This window comes from Lactuca virosa, chromosome 5 (assembly GCF_052849685.1).
Source record: "Lactuca virosa cultivar CGN04683 chromosome 5, Lactuca_virosa_CGN04683_v6, whole genome shotgun sequence".
Lineage (NCBI taxonomy): Eukaryota > Viridiplantae > Streptophyta > Magnoliopsida > Asterales > Asteraceae > Lactuca > Lactuca virosa.
The window spans coordinates 427330286-427344211 of NC_136430.1; the positions used below are offsets into that span (position 1 = coordinate 427330286).

The following is a 13926-nucleotide window of genomic DNA, read 5'->3' on the forward strand; positions in this document are numbered from 1 at the left end:
TGTTTATATAGTGTGCATGGTTAGGGTGAAACCCTAATAACCCATGTCTTTTCCTCTTCCAAGGATCCATGGGTTAAAAGCTCCATGGATCATCCATGGACTTCCATATAAGCTTAGCCCATTAACAAATGAGTATTAGCCCACACCATATAAATATAATAGCCCATGATTTAATTAGTCTTCCTTTTAATCACTAAATTAATTCATAATTAATTCAAGATTAAAACTAATTAAATAACATGATTTTATATTAATATATTATAACTTATAATATATTAATAAATCGTAAGTATACAATTCTCATAAAATTATCCATAAACAGTTTGGGTGAAGTGCAACCCAAATGGACCATGTCGGGTCGGGTCAAGTATATACCAAATAAGTTATGGACTTAGACACCTTATCCAACAGTCTCCCACTTGGATAAGTCTAATAACTGTATTTGCGTATGTTACTTCAGGAACCAACCAGCAATCGTAGCTCTCGAAAACTCTGTTGAACTATGAAGCGCCATTTTAGATAAGTGATCATATAATCCTCTGTTCTCATGATATCAGCCGGACAAATACATGGAACAACGTCGTACTTATTGTCCAGCAGTTTGTTTCCCGATTTTGCGATTTGTTTGACAAAGAACTAAATTGAACACATCAATTAGGTTCTGACCGGGCCCGGTACATAGGTCAAAACAAAATCATCGAGGGGCCCAGATATCGCTTCTAATCCTCCAAGGACTAGAAGGAACAGATAAACTTCGACTCATATACTTGTTTCTACTACTTGTTGAATTATACACAAATGCACGTTTTATAACATCAAGTTACTGATGCGTTTACGTGCAATCAATGCACAACCAACTCATAGGTAACAACTCATATCTCTAGGTTTGAAGACTTATATGATATTACCGTCTCACGATCACTCGAGATAAATTCCATGAAGTGATGCAAGTGAGCGTGGGTTGAATCCAATACTCATAACTTATGAGCACTCATGAGTGTTGTAGCCATGTCCAACATCTTAGACCTCTACAGCCAACTCATGACAGTCTTGATTCATATCTACTTCCAACATATGACCGACTGTGGATGGTTTGAATAACTTAATCATTCGGAAAGAATAACCTAGTTATTATGGAAGTCAAAACATGCAAAGTGAAACACAATAATAATCGAATCCAATATGGTCTCAGAACCCTTTTGAATATAAATAAAACCACCTTTTATTTATCACCATATTGATTACACATTATTCATTGTATAATGTTTCAAATAATCAACTTAATACTTGAACAAAAACAACAGTCGTCCCATGCTCCTAGCATGTACACTTTGTTTTTCTAAACAATAGTTATGCCATACTCCAAGTATGCACACTATGTTTGTCTATGATCTTTACTTTGTGAAATAGATCAATTGAACATGATTCCAATGATGCTCATTTCACAATCCCAAATCCTTATTGTAAATGTAAGAATTCCTAATTCCTACCATTTACCAAAAAAACTGTTAGATTTTAAACTTTTATGCAATGTTCCTCTTGTAATGATTCTGCACAAAGTCACAAAATTTGTCAACAGTCATTACAGAGTATTCCAAAGGAGATCAACTCTATGGAAACGAAGTCTCATATTCAAAGTACATTGCTTTGAACATCCTTCTTGCACTAAGGTTTTCTAATCTTACACAGATTGAATAACTTCCACCTATGGAGAAATTTCCATGGTCCCATTTTGACTATCACTTCCGAACAAGAGTTACCTCTTTTCAGAATATGTCAATATGGTCCTTTCCAACAATTTATATCCTACTTCCAACTTGAGGCATCCACACTATTGGTGCTAGGCTCATAAACTCCAAGCAAATCACTACAAGAAAAGGTATGTAATTCTATCTAGAACTTTTGTTATTCATGTACCTAGGATTGCATGCTAGATATGATAAGGCTTTGGAAATCAATTTTGCATGTATAATAGAGAAAACATAGTTCCAAAGCTTCTAGGGTTGTATGTGCACCTTAAGGTTGTTAGGATGCTCAAAACCCAACAGTAACGTCCCAAATTTCAAACCAAAATTTTCATTTAAAAATAAAAGTATTTATTCAAATTACAACTTTAAAAATCTAGATAAAACCATTTGATTCAAAAACATTTATCAGAGTATCGTGAAAAGTTATTATATGTGGAAATACCCAATGGATGCGATGCAATCGAGCCGCGCCCCACCTTTAATATAAGGAAACCTGAAAACATTTAAACCATAAACCGTAAGAACAAAGCTTAGTGAGTTCCCCAAAATACCACATAACCGTACGAGCCCCGCCAACAATATATCGGGCCCCACCCATCCAATCATAACGGGCCTCGCCTGACATAACGACCCCCAACCAACATAACAAACGGGCGCCTCCCAACATACAAATGCCCCGCCCAACATAAAAACGAACCTCGTTCAACACTCAAACAAGCCCCGCCCAGCACACAAATGGGCCCCACCAAGCATGTAATGCAAGAGTCACAAAGGCAGCAAACATCCTATATAGTATAGTAAGAAGACTCATCTGAACTACTCAGCAGAAGCTTAACAACTACATCAACAACAAACAGCCAGCCCAAGCTTCCTAAAGCCAAACCAAAACCATTCTTTAGCCAAATACTCAATTCTATCAAAGTTTTACCAAAGTCAAATTGGTCAAAAAGTCAACAATCAAAGTCAACTCATATAACCCCCATATCGTGGCAATTCCTCTGCCAAGGCATGGTCACATTCAGACAAAATAGGCATGTTGCAGTGTGTCACCAAGTCGTGAGCCTTCCTTGGCCACATCATGGTTTTGGTTAGAATGATTTTTCTCCATTAAGAGCTTAATCCTTAAGGACCCAAAACTCATATCATCAGATCTGGTTCCTAATAGCTTCATAATGGATAAATTTTCCAACTTTATCCATTAGGATGGCCCAAACAACCAAGATCTAGTCTTTAAGTCTCAAAGGGACCAAAAATGCATCTTTGTCAACTTAATCCATTAAGTCCAAGTGTCCAACCTTCAGATCTGAATCAACATGATGTTTAGATGGATAAAGTTTTCAACTTTATCCATAATAATGCCTTAAACTTTCAAGATCTAAACTTTAATACACCAAAATGACCTAAAGGACCAAGATAACTTGTATGGCTAAAAGGGACAACAAAAGATCCTAACTTTCCTAGTCCATAAGGTCCAAGAAGAATTCCAAACTAATCAAAATATGTTGGAGTCCACTCAACTCCAAGATCAACCATAAAATGGACCAAAAGTGCCAAAAAAAACTACAAAATGAAGAGAGTTAAAGAACTAAGGAGCAAGATATGAACTTTATACTCACGATAGTCCAGAAATGGGGTGACTTTTATGGATCCAAACTTGAAAAAACATTCCTTGCAACCAAAAGAACCTTATTGGTCTTCAAGCTTCATCAAAATACCACATAAAGCATCCAAAAGAGGAGATAGGAGAGGGAAGGAGCTCAAATCTTGAAGAGGGAGGCTAGGGTTGCTCCTAAGGAGTTTTAGGAGTGATGGAGGCTAAGAAAATACCCTAAAACATGAATCTTTGCCTTTAAACGTCTTGAAAACCCTAAAAATTTGTGGGCTTGGGTTGCATAGTTTTCACAACGTGACAGCCTCTTGTCACCTCATGATAACTCATCACGCCGTGACAACATGCTTGTCACCTCGTGATGACGGGGTTTCACCCAATTCCACTCCAGCGTTAAACAGTCATAACTTCTTCGTTTCAACTCCGTTTTCGGCGATCTTTATATACACACGAAGGTATTGACAAGCTTCACAACCCTATCTAATTACGTTTGAATTTATACTTGTCGAAATTAAACCATAATCCATGCAAGGAGCCCTAAATATTACTTTTCCCCATTTTACCCTTTTGATTCAAAGCACAATTCGAGGCCTTTAATCACTTAACCAACATTATCAACATCTGATAGGGTCTAAACTCTATTTCCTTGAAGCCCAAGGCCTAAACATGATCGAATTACGGTCAACAATCCCGAAATAAGAAACATCCCGAAACTGGATGTTACAGTTCACGGCAATATAAGTTTATCGGGTTTCCAACGATGGTTGGGGTTGACCAATAACGGTGATGATGGCCACATTGAAATCAATTATGGTGGTGAATCATCAGAGATTTGGGAAGGTATTGACCAATAGTATGAACCAAGAGAAAGATGGAAATGGAGTAGATTGTGGAGAAAGAGTGTAAAACCGTAAAAGGGAACCAAATTGGATGGTGGGGGTGGGGGTAGGGATAGAGATGTGTCTTATTATTTTTTTAATAATAAGATAAATAAAAAAAGGAATAAAAATAATTAAAATATTATTGAGGTAAAATAGTTATTTTAACTTGATGATCGATCAAAATCAAAATAAATTCAAGTCATAGGTTCCTTTGAAGTGAAATCAAATCACGAGACGATTTATGTAATTTACTTTTAATATTTAATAAAATTTTAAATTATAGAAAATGAGTGACTTGTTAGATCAAGTGACGTATTAATATGTCAACAAAAGTAATTTTTAGACCGGGTGTTATGAGAAGTTGGCAACCGAGCGGGTTCGATGTGGAGGACAATGTCCGACAGGAACAATGTGTCGCCAATGGCAGTGCCTGCAAAACCAAACCCCAACAGGGATAAAACTACTTTTTTTTTTCCTTATTTCTTTTTGTGACTGTTCAGTGGTCATATTTTTTTTATTTTTTTTATTTATTTATTCTACAATCATATCTTATAAATACTTATTAACCACTTCTATTTTTTCACACCTCTTATTCATTCCATTATAATTATGTTGGAATAGTATTCAATGTCATAACTAATAGGTAATACTTTGCATTAATAGTAGGGTCCTTTTGGGGTTGGGGCTGCTCTCAATAATCCAAATAGTATTAGAATGTTATGAGAGAGATATATAAATAGTTTATTAACTATTCATGTGACCGATAAATTAAGTAGAAACTAATTTTTAGAATTAAATTGTACTAATTAAAAGTGAAGGAACTAAATATTAATTTGTCCCATGAGATTCTAGGAATGAGGTTCGAGTTTTAATAAATTAGATTGTTTAATTATTATCTTTAACTAGTTAATAAGGCTGGAGGGTGTGGTGCCACCGAAACCGCACTCCCTCCCCCGCCACATAAGCGACATGTCATTTTTTACCACTCAAGTGTGGTTTCTTGCCACACCAAGGGAGTGATGCCACACATTCTTTTTTTTGTGTGTTTTTTTTAACTATTTTAATTTAATAAAACTTCTTTTTTTTAACTATTTTAATTTAATAAAACTTCTATTTTAATAAAAAAACATAATTTTTCATTACTTGAAAATTAAAAAAAAAAACATTACATTGCATTACCAAAAAAAAAAATTAAAAAAAAAACACGAAAACCACACACATGACATTTAAATAATCTTAGAAACTTAAAAAACACAAATAAAATAACTAAAGCAAACTACATAAAGTCGTTCTCCGAAAACTCGTCTTCGGGGTCATCCGGTGGATCCAAATTAAGGTTAATGTTTTGAACCCGTAAATGTGTTCTACAAAGTCATTGTGAAGATTGTGAAATGTTTCAGTGCAACGTATCGCTGCTCTCCTGTTTATATACTCTTCGCCACCAATTTCTATTGGTTGTGTCTCTGGTATGGTTTCTTCCTCGTCAAACGCACATATCGCTCTTCCTTCATATATATATAAGAAAAAAAAGCAAAAAAAAAAATTTATTATTAAATACCCAACAACCGGCGATCCTCCCTTTTTCCCCTCAACCAATCAGAAAGTGCGGCACTTAAGGACCGCAGTGCGGCCAAGACCGCACCAGACCAAGAACACCGCGGTCTGGGGGCGGTGTTCTTGGTCTACGTGGCACAAAGTGCGGTCTGGGACCGCACCAACACCCTTCAGCCTAATTAAAACCAAATTTTTTTCCCAAGCAACTAGAGTTATAAATATGTTGAAAATAGATGACCAGTGTCATAATTAATTTGTATAACTATGAGAATAATAACAAAGTCCTTTTAGGGTTGTCCTCAAGAGCTAAAATAGCTATAAAATGATTTATGAGAGTGAGGAAAATAGTTTATTTAATTTATTACAGATTAATAAATCAATTAGAAACTAGTTAGAATTAATTATAATTAATCATGATTTATATAAAGGTACAATGTGAAACATCCCAAAAATACGGTCCAAAAATTTCATTTTTATTATATATATAAAACCATAGTAACTCAAATCATCTCAGAAAACATAAGTGATAATATCTCAAAACATCATATCAAAAACACTGTAACAAAATCACATGTCCAAATATTAGAGTGAATCCTCCCAGGCTAAAACCTTGTGGTGTGTGCCATGCAGTCATCCCGAGCTCTTCCCCTTACTAGCGGAAGTACCTGAAACCAAAACTGAAAACCGTAAGCATGAAGCTTAGTGAGTCTCCCCAAACTACCACATGTCATACACATAATCACATAATCGCTCATAACATACATTGGGCCCCACCCTGCTACATCGGGCACTGCCCGACATCGGCTTGTCCGGCATCGGGCCCCGCCCGACATCGAGAAAACATAAGCATAACCATAAGCATATGAGCATAACTACTAATACACATAACATAAGCATAACCACTTAACTATAGACATATAGACATTCCTCGGGCCCTGCCCGACATCGGACCGGAATCCGGAAACATGCAAACATTCCTCGGGAACCGCCCCGGCATCGGACCGTAGTCCAGAAACACACAAATACATCCAAAAGCAAGAATCACAAAGACATCAAGCATACTAACATACTTCGGGTACCGTCCTGGCATCGGATAGAAATATGGAAAACACATAAACCTATTTTGGGCCCCGCCCGACATCGGATCTTAATCCGGAATATACTAACATAAATAAACGGGCCGGCCTTGGTGCCTTAGACCCGTTCCTACTAGAGGAAAACTCACCTCAAATGTCGAGTGAAGTAGTTGAACGTCTCTGCTCCTGCAACTGGCTCTACTCACACCCTATACAAAACAACCTCTTAGATACCATTCCTTACATCAAGACCCCTTCACGGGTCATCCTAGGTCAAAGTCAAAGTCCAAGTCAAAGTCAACGCACGGTCAAAGTCAAAGTCAACCATCCGAGTTGACTCAACTCGTCGAGTCATCCCCCTGACTCGCCGAGTTCCCTTGCTACTCATAGTCGTGCTAACCCGAGCCAAATCGTTGAGTCCCTTCACAGACTCATCGAGTTCCACCTTGTACAAGATTGGGACAAACCAACTCAACTCGTCGAGTCCCTCTATGGACTCGCCGATTTCCTCTGTCTGTTTGAGCCATCTCAATGGATTAAGCTCATATCCTTCAGATCCAAACTCCATACTTCATCTACATACTGGAAATACCCTATTAAGGGTAAAGTTTCCAACTTTACCCGTTATTAGTCCTTCTTAATGGGTTTAGCTCAAACCCTAGTTCTTTAGGACATAAATCTTAATCCAAAAGCCATAATACTCCAAACCAAAGCATGGAAACTGAGATCTAGGTCCTAGACACCAAATGAACACGTAAAGTCTCAGACTTTCCTTCCATGCATGGCCTTTTGGGGCTTAAAAGGCCAAAACCACACCTTAAAGCTTCCATGGGGATTCCATGGTCATAAAGTTTGCACCTTTATGCCATGAAACGCCTTCTAGACCCCAGATCTGAAAGGTAAATCACTTGGGACGTCCCTTTCCCAAGGACTAAGCTTCTTGGACCAAAAACCCCATAAAGTGAAAAGAAGGAGATCTATCAATCTACTAAGCAAGGTTGAGACTTGATTACCATAAAATGAAGAGGTTGAGATGTTGTTTCTGGATCTACTAGCTTTCTTCTGAATCTCCAAGCTCCTCCTTCTTCAACAAGCTTCAAAACACACAATCTTCACTCAAAACAACTCACAAGCTCATACAAGGCACTAGGGTTTCGTGGATTAGGGTTTGGGACTTGGAGGTTGGAAATTAGGCCAACAAGCGGGGATTAAGATGCTTAAATAGGGTGCAAAACCCCGAAATTAAGGTTTCATTCTGGCAGACCTACTCGCCGAGTCGAGGCTCTCAACTCGTCGAGTAGGTGACTTAAAATCCCGCGTCCATTCTGGTTTCTACTCAACGAGTTTGGGGCTCCCAACTCGTCGAGTAGCTCTACAAAAGTGAATAAATTATAATTAAATGCGTACCAGGAACCAGGCGTTACACAATGATTGAATGTTAATTGTTCAATAGTTGAACAAGATGAATATTTTGGAATCCCCAAGCGAGTGGAAGGTTTTGGAGAGGCTTTGGTAGCCTTCTCGAAATCATCCCTTGTAGTTGATAAGGAAAATATTTGAATTAGACTTAAATCTGATTATTTAATTAATTCAAATCATCTTTATCTGCAAGTTACCTCAACTATATAAAGACCGCCATGGCCTTCAGAAAACCGACGCTATACATTTTCAAGGCTGAGAATTTTGTTCTTGTAATCCCTCTCATCTCTCCTCTATTTTCTAGTGTTTAGTCTTTTGGGTGTGAACCATTAGAGGCATTCCTAATTTGGGTGCTAGATCCTTCCAAAAGCAACCAAGACTTCAAGATCTTCATAAGAATCAAAGTAAATTCAATTTAACTTTAAGGTTAGTAATCCTATATCTCTTGGTAGTTTAAATTCATAGTTTTGAAAGTAGGTTGCTATAACAAGTAAAACATAGATCCTAGGGTGGATGTACGCGTAGGGTTATTTTAATTGCTTCCGGGACCTAAAAGTCATATATATATATATATATATATATATATATATATATATATATATATATATATATATATATATATATATATATATATATATATATAGAAAACCTATCAAAATACCCCCTAATACCTCATAAATTTTTTCCCACTATTCTCTGCTTGACAAACTATGAGTTTCTCTTCTCTCTTGGTTAATTCTTCAGTCGATCTCTATTGTTGTAAGGGTTAATCTTCTTAGCATCTAATAGTTTGAACTATTGTGTATGAACCATTAGAGGTAATCTAATTTGCTTACTACCTTATTTGGCTTGGAGTATATTGGGATATTCATCTAAGATTCTTCAAGCAAATTAGTTTTGCTAAAGGTTGGTGTTTTGATCCCTCTTGTAGTTGTTATTAATATTTAGGCTAAAGATCCTTGTAGGTTTTTGTTGTTTGCTTGCCTTAGACTAATTTTAATATTTCCGATTCCATTGTTAATCTAGTAATTGTATATATAAAACCTATCAGTGGTATCAAATCCAATGCTTAAATGATATTTGCACAACATAAAGCTAGAATTAAATTTTGTTTGCCATGTTCTTATGAAGAACATAAAATTTTCATAAAGATTAGGTTATAATCGAAACCTGGATGTATTATGGTTTTAAAATGGTTTAAAATATTCTTAGTAATTATCTTCTAAGGGGTTTGATTTAGGGGAAATGACACAAATACCCTACGAACTTTCTAGGGTTGGTCCATTTAGTCCCTAAACTATTTTCATAGCTTTATAAAGGAATGAACTTGTTTTTGTTGGGTTGATTACGTCCTTTTTGATATTTTGAAGGGGTAAGATAGTCATATTTTTGCCACTTTATTTATTAATGCCACGTAATTATACCTCACCCCCCCATTGTCGTCTCCTTCCCCTCCCTATTTTTCAAATATGTACCTGCAACATTAAAACCCATTATCAACACCATCTCCTTCTTCTAATTCTTCCACCCAACCAAATCAATGGACTCACCACCACCATACAACACCCGCAACCCAAGAACACTCTTTCTCCAAAACATAAAATTCATCTCTCCCTTCACGGCCTCCTCATCCTTTCACCTTCCCCCGCTAATAGATCAAAAACCATAGTCGATGTCTTCGATGAGGTCATTGACCTATATGGATCTCGTCGTCTCTTCAAGAAAGGATTTGCTAATATCGGTTCACCTAGAAATACTAGAAGACACATGAGGTGAACAAAAGAGATTCGAGAGGATAAGTATTTGATTGTTGTTGATGAGTCGATCGTTGTTAACAAAAAACAAAAGAAAATGAGACATAGTGGTAGATCGAAGAAGGAGAAATCAATTTATTTCCCTTCCATTCCATCCCCAAGTAAGAATAATCAAATTTATCTTGCTTCAATTCTTGTTCTGATCTAGGGTTATATTGATTTTCTTCTCATCTTGATTGTATTGTTATTTTAGAAGGAAACGAAGAGGATTACACAATTTCGATTAAATCAGATTCCTGATAAATGATTTGATAATGTGGAATGATGTCGGAAAATCAACCCTCTGGTTCAGGTTCGGTTCACTCTGTTTCTTATCTTCATGTTTCACAACAGGCATTAGATTTAGGTAAGGCAAGCTCTTTTACCCCTTTTGAATTTTACAAACTTCAACACCACTCACAGATTTGATTTTCGTTTTCAGCAAGCTTTCTTTAATATCTCACCTGGGTCTACCCCTTTTGAAATTCTCAAATTCTATTTCCTAAAAGTCATAAAGCAAGAGAAACCTTAAGATTAAAGAAGACGCCATTCTAAAAGCCGTTGAGGAAAATATTATGATCAAACTGTATTTAGTGGAGCCGATGAGTGTGTTATGAGTGTGTTGATGGTGTCGGTGTCAGTTTCGGAGAAGCTGGTACGATGACAAGTTGAACTGAAGCATGTGTTGACTTTCAAAGTACTCAAACAACGAAAATTAAGGTCCAAGTCTGAATGTTGACTTGGATGATGGGGCAAATATTGTAGATGTGGCAAGTAAACCGTTTAAAACAAGTCTAGGGGACTAAATAGACAGGTTGTCTACGAGTTCGTTCCCTCATAAAGCCACAAAAATAGTTTAGGGACTAAAGGGACCAACCTTAGAAAGTTCGTAGGGCATTTGTGTCATTTCCCCTTTGATTTAACCTAAGAGATTATCTAAGATTTATTAATAAGCCAAATAATTATGAGATTTGGATTTTTCAAAATCCTTATGGGATTTTCTAAAACCCCAAGAGTACCATAATTATCTTGGATAATATTGGCTACCTAATTTGAAATCCATTCCTTATTGGTAAAACTTGAGATTTAAATGATCAAAGTTTTTAAATGAATAAGAAATTTAAATAGTTTAAATTATTTTTGGTAATATATATATATATATATATATATATATATATATATATATATATATATATATATATATATAATCGAAAATGTATATAGATATTTGAATTAAATTAATCGATATCATGATTTAAGCATTTAATTGGTAAATTACTTAAACATGGATAATTAGGATTAATTAATTCATTCAAATTTTATCTATATACATATATGATTTCTGAATGCTATATATATATATATATATATATATATATATATATATATATATATATATATATATATATATATATATATATATATGTGCATGTGTTTAATATTATCTATTTACATGTGTCATCACATGATCGAAAATTTAAATAGTAATTAAATATTATCATTTGAACACACATGGTTAACCGAAATTAATATGATTAAACAATTTATAATTTTAAAAAGTTTAAATTTTGTACTTTATTTATATATATATATATATATATATATATATATAACTAAAAGTTAAATACATCGATTTTTGGATCAAGAGTAGGCCCCATCCATTCTAATCACTTTAAGATGGTATAAGAAAACGACCTATAAAATGAACATTTAATGGGTGTCTTTTCAGCCATCACTATTTATGTGGACCAATGGAGTTAGCCGAAAGTGTTCAATAGGTTGATGTCAAGTTAAAAGTATTAACTTAAAAGTATCCAACAAAAATTCCCATTTTGATATTAGCAAAACGTGAATTATATGCTAATCCATGAAACGCGCATCATTTATTTATAAGTCTATTAATGGAGTGTGTGTGGTTTACCGACACATTAATTTGAGACTATAAGAGGCAAGGTGATATGGCAACTCAAATTTGTGGTTTCTTGATGGAGCGTGTGTGGATTACTGGCACATCAACTCGAGTTTGTGGTTTGTTAATTCACAATCTTGTTTGTTGTCCTTGGTATCCCAACCAAAAATTTAAGAGCATAATATGAGATTAACATGTCATTGGTAAGATCAATGAATCTCAAAAGATCTAGGAATTTCATTGTGATTGAAATTGGTAAAGTGTGTTGCCTGCCTAAAATAAATTTGTAATATGACATCCATCTTCATAAAATTAATGTAAAATATGGTTCCTAGCCATAAGTATAAACTGGGTTAAAATTATATCAAGGAAATATATATCAACTAACTAGAACTATTTCTCTCATAGATGTCTAAATACAATGATCTCCTTCCTCCTCCATCATCACAATCCATTTCAAGTTCAAACTTCATTCTTCTCCTTATTTTATCAAGGGAAAAGTTGATCGGTCCTTAATACTTGGACTAGATGCGAAATATAAAGACGACCCCTCGTTATGAGAACAAGGAGTATGTTCTCGATAACCAAATTTCGAAGATTGATTTAGATACTGCCACACTTGAAAAAATTGATACTTATAAATAACAAGTTGATGACACCACAAAGGTCTCTTGCGTCATGATAGCGACAATGTCCCTAGAGCCCCAAAAAGACCTTTTAGGACACTTGGGCATTTGAGATGAACTTGCAACTTGCGGAAATGTTCCATAAGAAGGTGAGGAAAAAATGCTTTGAAGTTGTCAAAACCCTAATGGCGTGCAAGCTACTAGAAGGAGAGTTTGTATGTACTCACGTGAAAAAATGAAAAGACACATTGGAAGGCTTAAGAAGCTCAACATGCACTTCGATAAGGACTTAGCTTTTGACATGGTCCTTAACTTGTTACCTAGTTAGTATGATCAGTTCATTCTGACTTATCATTTGAACAACATAGAAACCACATTGATGCAACTCCACAATTTGTTGCAAACTGCCCAGGCAGGTATGAGAAAGTCTCATGTTTTTTCTACCTCTGCTTCTCCTGGCCTGGCCATTCAACATGGTAGGGGAAAAGAAAAAAAATGCTTATTCCCAACCTAAGTCAATAGGTAAATCCCCTACTGGAGAGTCTAGTAAGGGGTCAAAGGGAAAGGCCAAGTATGATATTCCACATGTTAATGATATAAAAGAGGCCACTTTCTTTCGCTGTAACCAAAAGGGCCATTGGAAGAGAAACCGCCCAAAGTACCTGCAAGAAATAAAGGATGGTAAAGCCAAGGTGTTCGGCTCCTCCTTTGGTACGTACATGATCAAACTCTATAACACTAAAACTTCAAATTAATGGGTCCTTGATACAAGATATGGTTTTCACATTTGTTCTGATATGCAGGGCCTAAAGGAAAGTGAGAAGCTCAAGCATGGGGAACTGAGTCTGATCATGGGGAATAGGCGTATTGTGCTTGTCACGGGGATTGGGATTTATGAGCTCTTGCTTGATAATGGAGTTAGAATAGATTTAATAAATTATTGTTATTCATCTAAGATTACTAGAAACATAATTTTATTCCATGCATTGTTCATACACGGTTTCCGTTATTCATTTGATGATTTTAATGGAAATATTTTTGTTTTATAAAGATGGTTCTTTTGTATTCAAAGCTTATCCTTGTAATGGTGTGTGTATGAAACTGTTGTGTGTTTTTGTGAATAATATGAGTAAGAATGTACTAAATATTGATTGTTTTAATGTGTTAGACAAGGTGTGCTTATGGTATTGTCGTCTTGGGCATATAAATAAGAAACGCATTGCCTAACTCCAAAAGGATAGAGTCTTGGAATCATTTAACCTAAAGTTAGATGATGAATGTGAGTGTTGTTTATTAGGAAAGATGACAATA

At 35.5% G+C, this 13926-nt stretch overlaps 1 pseudogene; it reads left to right on the forward strand.

The window, feature by feature from the left end:
* The first annotated feature begins 9694 nt into the window (after positions 1-9694).
* On the forward strand, positions 9695-10586 carry LOC145114127 (reticulon-like protein B17; annotated as a pseudogene).
* Positions 10587-13926: the final 3340 nt, after the last annotated feature.